The sequence below is a fragment of the Rhamphochromis sp. 'chilingali' genome (assembly GCF_963969265.1).
Source record: "Rhamphochromis sp. 'chilingali' genome assembly, chromosome: 3".
Lineage (NCBI taxonomy): Eukaryota > Metazoa > Chordata > Actinopteri > Cichliformes > Cichlidae > Rhamphochromis > Rhamphochromis sp. 'chilingali'.
In genome coordinates, this window is record NC_137931.1 from 13,180,361 (window position 1) to 13,192,303 (window position 11,943).

The following is an 11,943-nucleotide window of genomic DNA, read 5'->3' on the forward strand; positions in this document are numbered from 1 at the left end:
TGCAAAGGAAGCTAAGCTACACGACCTCGAGTCTGCACTCTTTTAAGGTAACCGCTAATCGCAGTCACTAGTTTCAATCATTTCAAATGTGTCGTCTGCACACCCATAATGTGAATGTCCCAGTCCACCGCACACAGAAGGAGCTCTATTGGTTTGAGTACAATGAACTCACTGACATGTTGAAGAAATGTCTTTGAGATGATGTGAGCTCTGTGACATGGCACGTTTTCCTGCTGGAAGCAGCCATCACAAGATGTGTACACTGTAGTTTTAAAGGGATGGACATAAACAATACTCAGGTTAGGCTGTGGTGTTTAAACAATGTTCAGTTGGTAGCAAGAAGCCATAGTGTGCCAAGAAAATGTCCCCCACACCATTACACCATCAGCCTGACCCATTGATACAAGGCAGGATGACTCCATGCATCGATAATGTTATTGTCCAATGTTGGTGAGTCTGCAAATTCAGTTTGCTGTTCTTAGCTGACAGTAGTGGCACCCACTGTGGTCTTCTGCTGCTGTAAGCCCATCTGCTTAAAGATCTGATGTGTTCTGCACTCAGAGATGCTCTTCTTGACTGTTGCCTTCCTATCAGCTTGAAGCAGAACTGCCCCTTACTGGGTATTTTTCTCTTTTTGTGATGATCCACTGTAAATCTTAGAGATGGTTGTGTGAGAAAACTCCAGCAGCTGAACAGTTTCTCATAGCAGCCTGTCTAACACCAGCCTGATCTATTGTGCATTCTTGATGTTTTTCACTCTCACAAGGCTCCATTCAATTCAATTCAATTTTATTTATATAGCGCCAAATCACAACATAAGTCGCCTCAAGGCGCTTCATAGATACAGAGAAAAACCCAACAATCATATGACCCCCTATGAGCAAGCACTTTGGCAACAGTGGGAAGGAAAAACTCCCTTTTAACAGGAAGAAACCTCCAGCAGAACCAGGCTCAGGGAGGGGCGGGGCCATCTGCGGCGACCGGTTGGGGTGAGAGAAGGAAGACAGGATAAAAGACATGCTGTGGAAGAGAGACAGAGGTTAATAACAGATATGATTCAATGCAGAGAGGTCTGTTAATACATAGTGAGCGAGAAAGGTGACTGGAAAGGAAAAACTCAATGCATCATGGGAATCCCCCGGAAGCCTACGTCTATTGCAGCATAACTAAGGGAGGATTCAGGGTCACCTGGTCCAGCCCTAACTATATGCTTTAGCAAAAAGGAAAGTTTTAAGCCTAATCTTAAAAGTAGAGATAGTGTCTGTCTCCTGAATCCAAACTAGAAGCTGGTTCCACAGAAGAGGGGCCTGAAAACTGAAGGCTCTCCCTCCCATTCTACTTTTAAATACTCTAGGAACAACAAGTAGGCCTGCAGAGCGAGAGCGAAGTGCTCTAATAGGGTGATATGGTACTACAAGGTCATTAAGATAAGATGGGGCCTGATTATTTAAGACCTTGTATGTGAGGAGCAGGATTTTGAATTCAATTCTGGATTTAACAGGAAGCCAATGAAGGGAAGCCAAAACAGGAGAAATATGCTCTCTCTTTCTAGTCCCTGTCAGTACTCTTGCTGCAGCATTTTGGATTAGCTGAAGGCTTTTCAGTGAGTTTTTTTGGACATCCTGATAATAATGAATTACAGTAGTCCAGCCTGGAAGTAATAAATGCATGAACTAGTTTTTCAGCGTCACTCTGAGACAGGATATTTCTAACTTTAGAGATGTTGCACAAATGGAAGAACACAGTCTTACATATTTGTTTAATATGTGCATTGAAGGACATGTCCTGGTCAAAGATGAGTCCAAGGTTCCTCACAGCGTTACTGGAGGCCAAGGTAATGCCATCCAGAGTAAGAATCTGGTTAGATACCATATTTCTAGGCTTTTCAGGGCCGAGTACAATAACCTCAGTTTTATCTGAATTAAGAAGCAGAAAGTTAGCGGCCATCCAGGTCTTTATGTCTTTAAGACATTCCTGCAGTTTAACTAATTGGTGTGTGTTATCTGGCTTCATGGACAGATAGAGCTGGGTGTCATCTGCATAGCAGTGAAAATGTATGCTATGTCTTCTAATGATACTGCCTAAGGGAAGCATGTATAATGTAAACAGAACTGGTCCTAGCACTGAACCCTGTGGAACTCCATAATTAACCTCAGTGTGTGAAGAGGACTCCCCATTTACTAGGGGTGCAACGATATTCGTATCGATATTGAACCGTTCGATACAGTGCTTTCGGTTCGGTACGCATATGTATGAACAATACAACATTTGTAATTTATTTTATCAACTTTCCTTCTGACGATGCTGTCTGTGTTGAGCGCTCAGTGAATCTGCGTTCGACTACTCCGCCTAGGCTGCACTGTCGAGCGCAGATCCACTGAGCGCTCAACACAGACAGCATCGTCAGAAGGAAGAGCGCAGGGCAAGCTAGCGAGAGAGAAGTTAAGCTCTCCTTGCAACATGGACCTCCCCCACCCTCATTCAGATCTGGCATTTGGAATTATTTTGGTTTTCATGTGACGTATGACCCTGAAGGTAAGCGAGTCATGGACTAAAGTAAAACAGTATGTTGGATGTGCCACGCAATGCTCAATTACATGGGTGGGAGCTAGTGTGTTAGCGCAGTTAGCTCGTTAACGTGTTGGCCGGCTAGCCCCATGCACGGGGCGATCGGCGGTAGCTCGTTAACGGAGATTTGCCGTGTTGTGGCGTTAAGGTCATTTCAACGAGATTAACCTGAAAGCACTAGTGGGAACACAACGAATATGACTGCACATTTACGCCGACATCATCCTAGTGCAAAGACAAAAACAACAAGCATGCTACTAACTTTAGCCGAGTCATTTAGACAGCTGTTAGCACATGATTCTCCTTATGCTGCTGAGAATATAGCCCAGAAGAAGCGGATAGTATAGCTTTTATTTTGGAAAGAGACATTTCTCTGTAATAAACTCTCTTTTCCAAAGATGAGTGATTCCTCAATCAGATACAGGGCTTGCAATATCGCTAGCCCAACGTCCCGGGGCTAGCGATTTTTTCAGTCGGGCTACCAAAATCTATCTCTTCCCTGCCCGTCGGGCTATTGTAGGAAGGAAAAATATATGTCAATGCTTTTGCATTCTTGTAGCTGGGTAATTATGTCATTGGCATCGGTGAGCCACTGTCAATATGTGACATATTGAAATCGCGTTTGAATTTGCGCTTGTTTTTTTGCTTTCACTTTGCAATCCTGCGAACTGTGTATAGAGAGCGACAGCACTGTTTGGTGAGTGATGATAATTTGTGCACCAATTCCTCTGACATCGTCTTATCAATCGTTAGCTTACTATGCAAACATGACAAGTGAAATCTCCCGCAGCTTAAACATGTGAGAGGTTGATCGCGCAGAGAATCGCTGAGCTTATGTGTGTGTGTGTGTAAAAGCAGCAGGATATATATTTTAGTTCTGCTGAGCCAAATAAGACAGGTCAGGGTGAAGAAGTGACAGCCAAAGAAAAGCTTACCACAAAACGGAAAAGTTATGACAAATCAGACTATAAGGCAAAAAGAAAGTGCAGCTTTATGGTTTCATGGACAAAATAATTTCTGTGGCTGCAATATGACGAGCTAAATAACCAGGGCTGCACATAAGTGGTCTGCAGGTGCGCATTCGCTGTCAAAATAAAAAACACGCACAAGGGTTAGGGTTAAATTTAAAACTGTACTTTTGAGTTAAAATATATATTTATAATTTTAATAAATGACAAATTAAAAAGGCATGAACATTTTTTTGTATCGAAAAAATATCGAACCGTGACACCAAAGTATCGAACCGAACCGAACCGTGAATTTTGTGTATCGTTGCACCCCTACCATTTACATGAACAAATTGGAGTCTATTAGATAGATATGATACAAACCACTGCAGTGCAGTACCTGTAATACCTACAGCATGTTCTAATCGCTCTAATAGGATATTATGGTCGACAGTATCGAATGCTGCACTGAGGTCTAGCAGGACAAGCACAGAGATGAGTCCACTGTCAGAGGCCATAAGAAGATCATTTGTAACCTTCACTAAAGCTGTTTCTGTGCTGTGATGAGCTCTGAAACCTGACTGAAACTCTTCAAATAAACCATTCCTCTGCAGATGATCTCTTAGCTGTTTGACAACTACTCTTTCAAGGATTTTTGATATGAAAGGAAGGTTGGAGATTGGCCTATAATTAGCTAAGACTGCTGGGTCTAGAGATGCTTTTTGAGTAAAGGTTTAACTACAGCCAGCTTGAAGGCCTGTGGTACATAGCCGATCATTAGAGATAGGTTGATCATATTTAAGATCGAAGAATTAATTAATAGCAGGACTTCTTTGAGCAGTTCAAAATGTAGATGTCAGTGTTTTTAAATAAATGATGTTATAAGTGACCAAGAGGTATACCATCATGCATCCATGTCTCAGGTTCAGGCCAGGGAGGGTAAAGTCTATTATCCAATCCTAAGAAGGACCCCAAACCCACAAAAGAAGTTAATTCTGGTGAGGTTCCCATTCCAGCGGCTCCTGCTGCTACTGCTTTAAACAGTGCTGGAACTGCAGAAGAACCAGCGAGTCCAGGAAAAGACTTTGATGTGGTCACACCAGCCTGTGTAAAAGACATCAGGGTCACCACAGTACAAAACACTGCTGTGGCTCTATATTCACCATCTCTTTTTGGCCCTTCTGTTGGACCATTTATCAATATTACAGAGTTTTCCAAAGACCGTCAAACCAAGAGAAAACAAAAAATGACTTCAGAATCAGAAGAATCAGAATCAGAAAGGGGTTTATTGCCAAATGTTGAGCAGGTTTACAACGTTAGGAAATTGCTGCGGTGCTTCAGTGCAAACATAGTGTCATAAATAGCACTTAAATAGACATGAAAAAATAAAAGTAGGGATAAGAATTAAAAGTGCTACGTAGAAAGATATGTGCATGAGCTATACATGAGATATATACATGAGAATAAGAATTAAGAGTGCTACGTTGAAAGATATATACATGAGTGCAGGTGGTGATCAGTGCCAATCATGGAATGATGCAGTGAACACAGCGTAGGGTCATGTGTTAGTAGCGGGAACAGTCATATGGTTATTGTTCATGTGTCCAACAGCAGAGGGGAAGAAACTGTTCTTATGGCGAGAGGTTCTGGTGCGAATGGACCGGAGCCTCCTGCCTGAGGGGAGCAGGTCAAACAGACTGTGTCCAGGGTGAGAAGGGTCAGCTGAGATCCGAGCTGCACGCCGCAATGTCCTGGAGGTGTACAGGTCCTGCAAAGATGGGAGTCTGCAGCCAATCACCTTCTCAGCAGAGCGCACAACACGCTGCAGTCTCTGTTTGTCCCTGATAGTGGCTCCAGCGTACCACACGGTGATGGAGGAGGTGAGGATGGACTCGATGATTGCAGTGTAGAACTGCATCATCGTCCGTGTTGGCAGGTTGAATTTCTTCAGCTGCCTCAGGAAGTACATCCTCTGCTGGGCTTTCTTGATGACGGAGGTGATGGTGGGCTCCCACTTCAGGTCCTGGGTGATGGTGGTACCCAGGAAGCGGAATGAGTCCACAGAGGTGATGGGGGTGTCAGTCAGGATGATGGGGGGGAGTGGGGCTGTGTGCTTCCTGAAGTCCACAATAATCTCCACTGTCTTCTGGGCATTCAGCACCAGGTTGTTGTGGCTGCACCAGGACACCAGACGTTCAACCTCCCTCCTGTAGGCAGACTCATCCCCGTCCGAGATGAGTCCAATAACTTCTAAAAATGTCTCAAAACTTATCAGGCTCACAGATACTAATGTATTATATTTAAGAAATAGCTAAATACATTCTAAATAAAAATATCAGTTAAATTTTGATCACAGCAAATACGAGAATATTTAACCTCAAGTACAGACAGCACATTCAGATTGAGCTGTTGTACTAAGTAAAATTACAGAAAAGCAAAACCTAAAGTAACAGTAGTAGTTGTGCAGGGAAGCATCCCGTTCTTTAGGATGACTTCTCATCTTATAGGATTTTAAATCCCTGTTAAACAATCATGGGAGACGGCTTGCTCCTCCATGAGCTCGAATCTGGAGGTTTCTTCCTATTAAAAGCCAATTCTTCCTTCCCATTGTCACCAAGTGCTTGCTCGAGGAGGGCTTTCTAATTGTTGGGGTTTTTCTAACATTGTGGGGTCTTTACCCTATAAAGCACCTTGAGATGATCGTTTCTCTGAATTGGAATTGTAAATGCAAACTGGGATTTGAAATGTCCCAGAGCAATCTGTAGTTTCAGGGTTTCAGGGTTACTAATTGCTGCATTTTACCTGGACCTAACAAGTGTGCTTACAAACATATTCCGACAAATGTTTGTTTCTGCAAGCCGGACTCAGTTGAAGCTGTGGTGAGGTGGTGTTCTGTTGGATTAAGATCAGGTGATTGTAGTGTCCATTTGAGTGGCGTTGTTGTTGTCATGCTCAAGAACCCAGTTTGAGATGATGCGATGGCACCACAGTGATGACAACTCGTTATTTCAACAAACTGTAAAACCAAAGATGGATGGAGCTCCCGGGTCTGAAAAGTGAAGTTAATCTCTTCCTGGAAGGCCAGCAGGGGGCGACTATTCTGCTTCACTTGACTCTTTGGCTCTGTAAACACTTTCCTGATCAGTTCATGGCCTCAGTTGCTCCTTTCGAGTCTGTTTGTAGGTAGCCTGGCTCCTATTAGTTTCAGAAAAGGCTGATAACGCTCTACCTCACCAACCTCCTGGATCTGTTTTTATCTTCAGTTTTGTAGGCAGTGCTGAAACACCAGTCTAAGTCTACATTGGAGAGACCAAACAGCCACTTCACAAGCGCATGGCACAACACAGAAGAGCCACCTCCACAGGACAAGACTCAGCAGTCCATCTGCATCTTAAGGATAAAGGACACTCTTTCGAGGATGCCAATGTTCACATTTTGGACAGAGAGGACAGATGGTTTGAAAGAGGAGTGAAAGAAGCCATCTATGTCCACTGTGAGCGACCATCTTTGAACAGAGGCGGGGGTTTACGACACCAACTCTCTGCCATCTATAATCCAGTTTTGAGATCCCTTCCCAGACGCCTTAACGCCCACTCACATCCTGGGCCATCTGACCTCAGGAATTCGCATGATAAGGTGGGGCCAGGTTTCACAATGAACACACCCGAAACTCTGGCTGATTGGGACCCACACCCAGTTTCACACCTTGGCTCAGGCGATTAGAGGATCATCAGGGGGTCCTTTTGTCCCTCTGTGGGGGGTTACTCCCACTAGGGTTATATCTGGGACTCTCCACCATTTGACCTTAGAACTGAAGAAGCTTCTCGGATGAGAGGTGAAACGTCTTCAAGTAACTTAAAGAAGTCCAGACGCTTTTCTTTGCAAGCTCCTTTGACCAGTCTAAGTCCACCTTTTTTCCTTTTACCCATCAAAGTGTTTGAAAGAACACCAAACAGCCCTAAAACCTCGTCTGATGTTATTAAATCAACACGAAGCACTCGGGATGGCCTTGACTCACTGTTGAATTACAAAAAATAAATAGTAATGCAGTTTTTTTAAAGCGTTCAAGCCTTTAATTTTGGCCTCTAAAGCACACATAGCATGGAAAATGAAAAGAACTGCCAAATCATGCAGATGGTTTAATCCCAGCCTCATAACATTGGATTTATTCCCCATTGAATTTAAGCCTTCACTGCATTTGAAGATAAAACAGTCATTTGTCAAATGCCGCCAAAGAAAATTCTCGTCAAAACGGGAGCACATAATGACCGTGTCCTGCTGTCTGTCTGCTTATATGTGGCAGAGTGATTAATTGATTGTTATAGGCTAACAAACAAACAACACTGATTACATTAACTGACCACAGTTTTGTCTTTTAGTACAGGCTCTAACAGAGTGCTGAAGTGATTAGTAGTTGGGCTGCTCAGCTGCTGAATTAGTAATGTTAATGGGAGTAATGAGACACGGAAACGCACGCTGAGTCGGTGCACGAGCAGAGTCGCTCTTTGTGTGTTAATTGTCGTCTTTCTTGCCGTTCCGCTTTTGCTTTTCTTGCACTGGGAACAAACAGAAAAGCCCGCATTTGACAGTGAAACCTGCCATTTTCGGTCCCTTCAAACAAACCTCCAGGGCTCGTTTTGAGGTTTAGCTCCGGCTGCCCTCACAACACAGCTTCAGCGGCTCATTTGTGAAATCCAGTTCTTGATAATTAACCAGCACCCTCGGAGCAGACGCAGCGTTTTCACCAAGTATTACCTTCTAATTTTAGCGTGGAAGACAATGGGGAAATTCAGCGGGAGGACGTCAGTGAAAATTCAACCATCTGGACATTCTCGCATACTGGTGGGAGGGTGATGATTTATTTTCAGCAACCTCTCGAGCTGAATAAGAGACGCCTACCGCTTGAAAATCCGCAGAGAGGAAGAGATATGAGAGCAGCTTTTGTGAGCAACAAATCCCTGAATTAAGAGCCATCTGAAAGGAAAACACCATCCAAGCTCTTAATTACAAGTCAAAGAAGAGGAACACACTGTATATAGCTGCCCACGGGCAAAGGTCCCACACATACCTTTTTTTAAATCACTTTGATTGTTTCGGCAGCTCAGAAAGCAGATTAAAAGTTAATGGATGATTAAGGTTTCCCTTTCATCTTATGCTCCTTCATGATCTACCGCTGAAGCGCATGTGGCTAAATAAAGATATCAGGGAGAAAACCATCAGTCATGACAGTCACTTCTTATATGACAGATGTAGAGGTGAACCGTCCCTCTTCACGTTATGAGGCACGCCCGATTCATCGCTGCTGCTTTATTGCTTCTGATCCTCTAGATGGCAATATTACCTTTGGCTTTGAATGCCAGCAGGGGCAGCTCAGCAGCACAAACATATCCAGCGTCGTTTTATTCGATTTTAGAGGAATTACATGTATTCGGGGGGAGAAAAAGCAAACAAGATGCAGTGTTGAATAACCTTGAGAAAAGGACACAGGTTTTCACGGCATAAATCCGAGGAGTATTTCTGCACACTTTCTGATCTTCAGTCCAAAGCAATCACACACACACGCACACAAACACACACATGTGTGAGCTCGTACTGCTACAAACTTTGGACTCGATCCATCTCATTAACAGATTCAGATAACCGTCGGACGGCGGGGGCTCGGAGACATTCCCGGAAATGCCAAGGCACTTGGTAATTTGAGCGGGGAGTTGATCAAAAAGGCCTTCGCGCAGCAGCATGTGGTGCACTTATACCCATATGAGTATTAATGCAAATGATGCCCGGGAAATTGTGCAGGAAAGTGGCATGATTATAAGCCATTGAAAGTCCATTGTCATTTCTGTCTGAGAGGTCTCTCTTGAAAAATCAGGAGCTGATGGAAACCCCTCTAAGTACCTGAGATAGAGCCGGAGGGGGAAAATGAGTGGGCCCGGGCTGCCATTATACCATGGTAGCGCAATTATATCCGGTGATTGGCAGGAGCATAAATTAGCCCCTGTCTTCATAGTGTGGTTTTCTTTGTGTTCCCAACCCTTGCTAAGGTATTTTTTCTTTCACAAAAATATCTGTAGTGCTCTCTTCAGCCAGCTGTTCTCAGTGAAAAACAAGACATTATTTTAGAGTTTTCCTTTGTAATTATTCCCCTTACTACCCTAGTTTATCTCTCAGCCGGATGCAAATGCATCCTCTCGTGGCCTGAACACCAGAGATTTGTGTTTGTGGCGGGAACCGCACAGCACCAGCTGTCCTTTAAAAAGGGAGGCTAAAAGAAGAAAAAAACAGTTGATGTGAAATGTCTTCCTCCCTACTCGTCCCCAATCATCAATAATTCACCCGCTTCGACATTTGAACTAATTATGGTGCACCAATGGCCTATTTGAGCAGGGTCCTGTCAGATGAAAGCTTCTAGGTCCTTCCTGTCAGCAGCGGACGTAGCAGAATGAGGCGACAGCAGTGGAGGCTGAAGCCATTAAAATGAATGGAGAGCTCCTCTAACAATCATACAGCCCTGACACACACACATACACACAGTTACAAGTGTACCACACACACACACACACACACACACACACACACACACACACACACACACACACACACACACACACACACACACACACACACACAATAAAAAAGGGGAAAACTGAATTGCTACCTCATGCAAACACACAATCACACAGACATGCATAAACATTACGTGCTACAGCAGCTCACACACACACGAACACACAGAGAGTGACGTTCCCGCCACCTGTGTGGGTTGTTTGGCCTCCTCATCCAGACCTCTCTGGTTTTAATTAGCCTGCTGCTGAAGTGTTTTCCTTTTTATATTCTCTGAAGGGCGATGATAACGGCTACAGCCGAGATGGAGGCTCTCCGCTGGTTTGTTTCATTAGGGAGAGCATAATGACCCTGCAATCACAACACCAAGAAAATACCTACCCTAATAAATATTTTCCTCCTAATGGTTCAGTTTATACTCTGTTGTGACTTTGTCATCAGCGCCACAGCAGTGGAAGGAATTAATAATGCTAATGATAATAATCACATGCAATTCCTTGTTTTGTCTTTCATTTGAGTCAAATTGAATTAATCCAATGCTAAAAATGTAACAAGAATATTAATGCCAAATATCACTGAGGTCTTTGAGTGGAGTGTTACGATGTAAGTTAAAAGGAAAGTTTTAAGTGTATTTTTCCTGAGAAGATCAATTCCACAATTGCAAATCTAGGCTTACTAAATATTTTGATTAGCTTAGGTTAGCTTAGTTTAGCACAGCGTAGCTTGGAAGCAGGGAAAACAGGATGTCCCCGCAAAAAATCACTTATTTGCTTCCCTGAAGTGCAATAATTGACACAGTGTAACTTATTCACGTTATGTAAGACACCATTCACTAGATATTTTCCTCTTTAGCTTTTACACTAGCCGAAATTATCACTTGACTTATTTTAGCTTAATATTTAGCGCACATGTGGAATCTTCTTTCTGCACAAGACGACGGATTTAAGTACTTCCAAAAATGTTTACTTTTCTTTTAAGAAGGAAACTCAAAAGGAGAACTATAAGGAAACTGAAAGAAGCATCAATGTTGACACCATCTACAGTAATAATGAAACACAAACATATTACAGATTTTTAAAAAAGAGAGAAAGAAGACATGCTACCATAACATAGACTGCATATAAAAGGTGGACCTGCCCTCTGGGTGGAAGTGCCCTAAATGTGCATACTTTCTCATAACCAGCAGGGGGCAACTTTCTCAAAGTGTGTGATAAAAATGATACTTTTTTCACTTGATTTATAAAAACAACAACAACAACAACAACATTTTCCTAAAGTCTTTTTAGACTAAGTATGATTTTTTTTGTTTTCAAATTTTTATTCAGTTACATTCAGTTTTATTTATATAACACCAAAGCACAACAACATTCGCCTGAAAGCACTAAGGTTAGTAAAGACGCTACAATAATACAGAGAAAACCCCAACAGTCAACCCTTGTGAGCAAGTACTTGGTGACTGTGGAAAGGAAAAACTCCTTCTGGCAAAACAGTCTATGTGAGGGTTATATATATATATATATATATATATATATATATATATATATATATATATATATATTAGTGCTGTCAAAATTATCGCGTTAATTGTTAAGATCAACGCGAAATGTTTAATGCATTAAAAAAATTTAACGCTGATTTTGTTTTTTTTATTAATTTCCTGTAATCTAAGACCTTTAAATTCATGAGCACCTCTGGAGGAGGGGGCAACAGTGTGCTATGCTGGCGTTTGGCCTGACAGAAATGATTAGAAGAAGAAGAAGAAGTGACACCATGCTACTATCTAGCTAACACTAGCTAACACACGCAAGCATGGACGAGGGCGGACTTTTGGGTGGAAAGTTTCTCTTTAAGAAGTTGCCTGATGGCT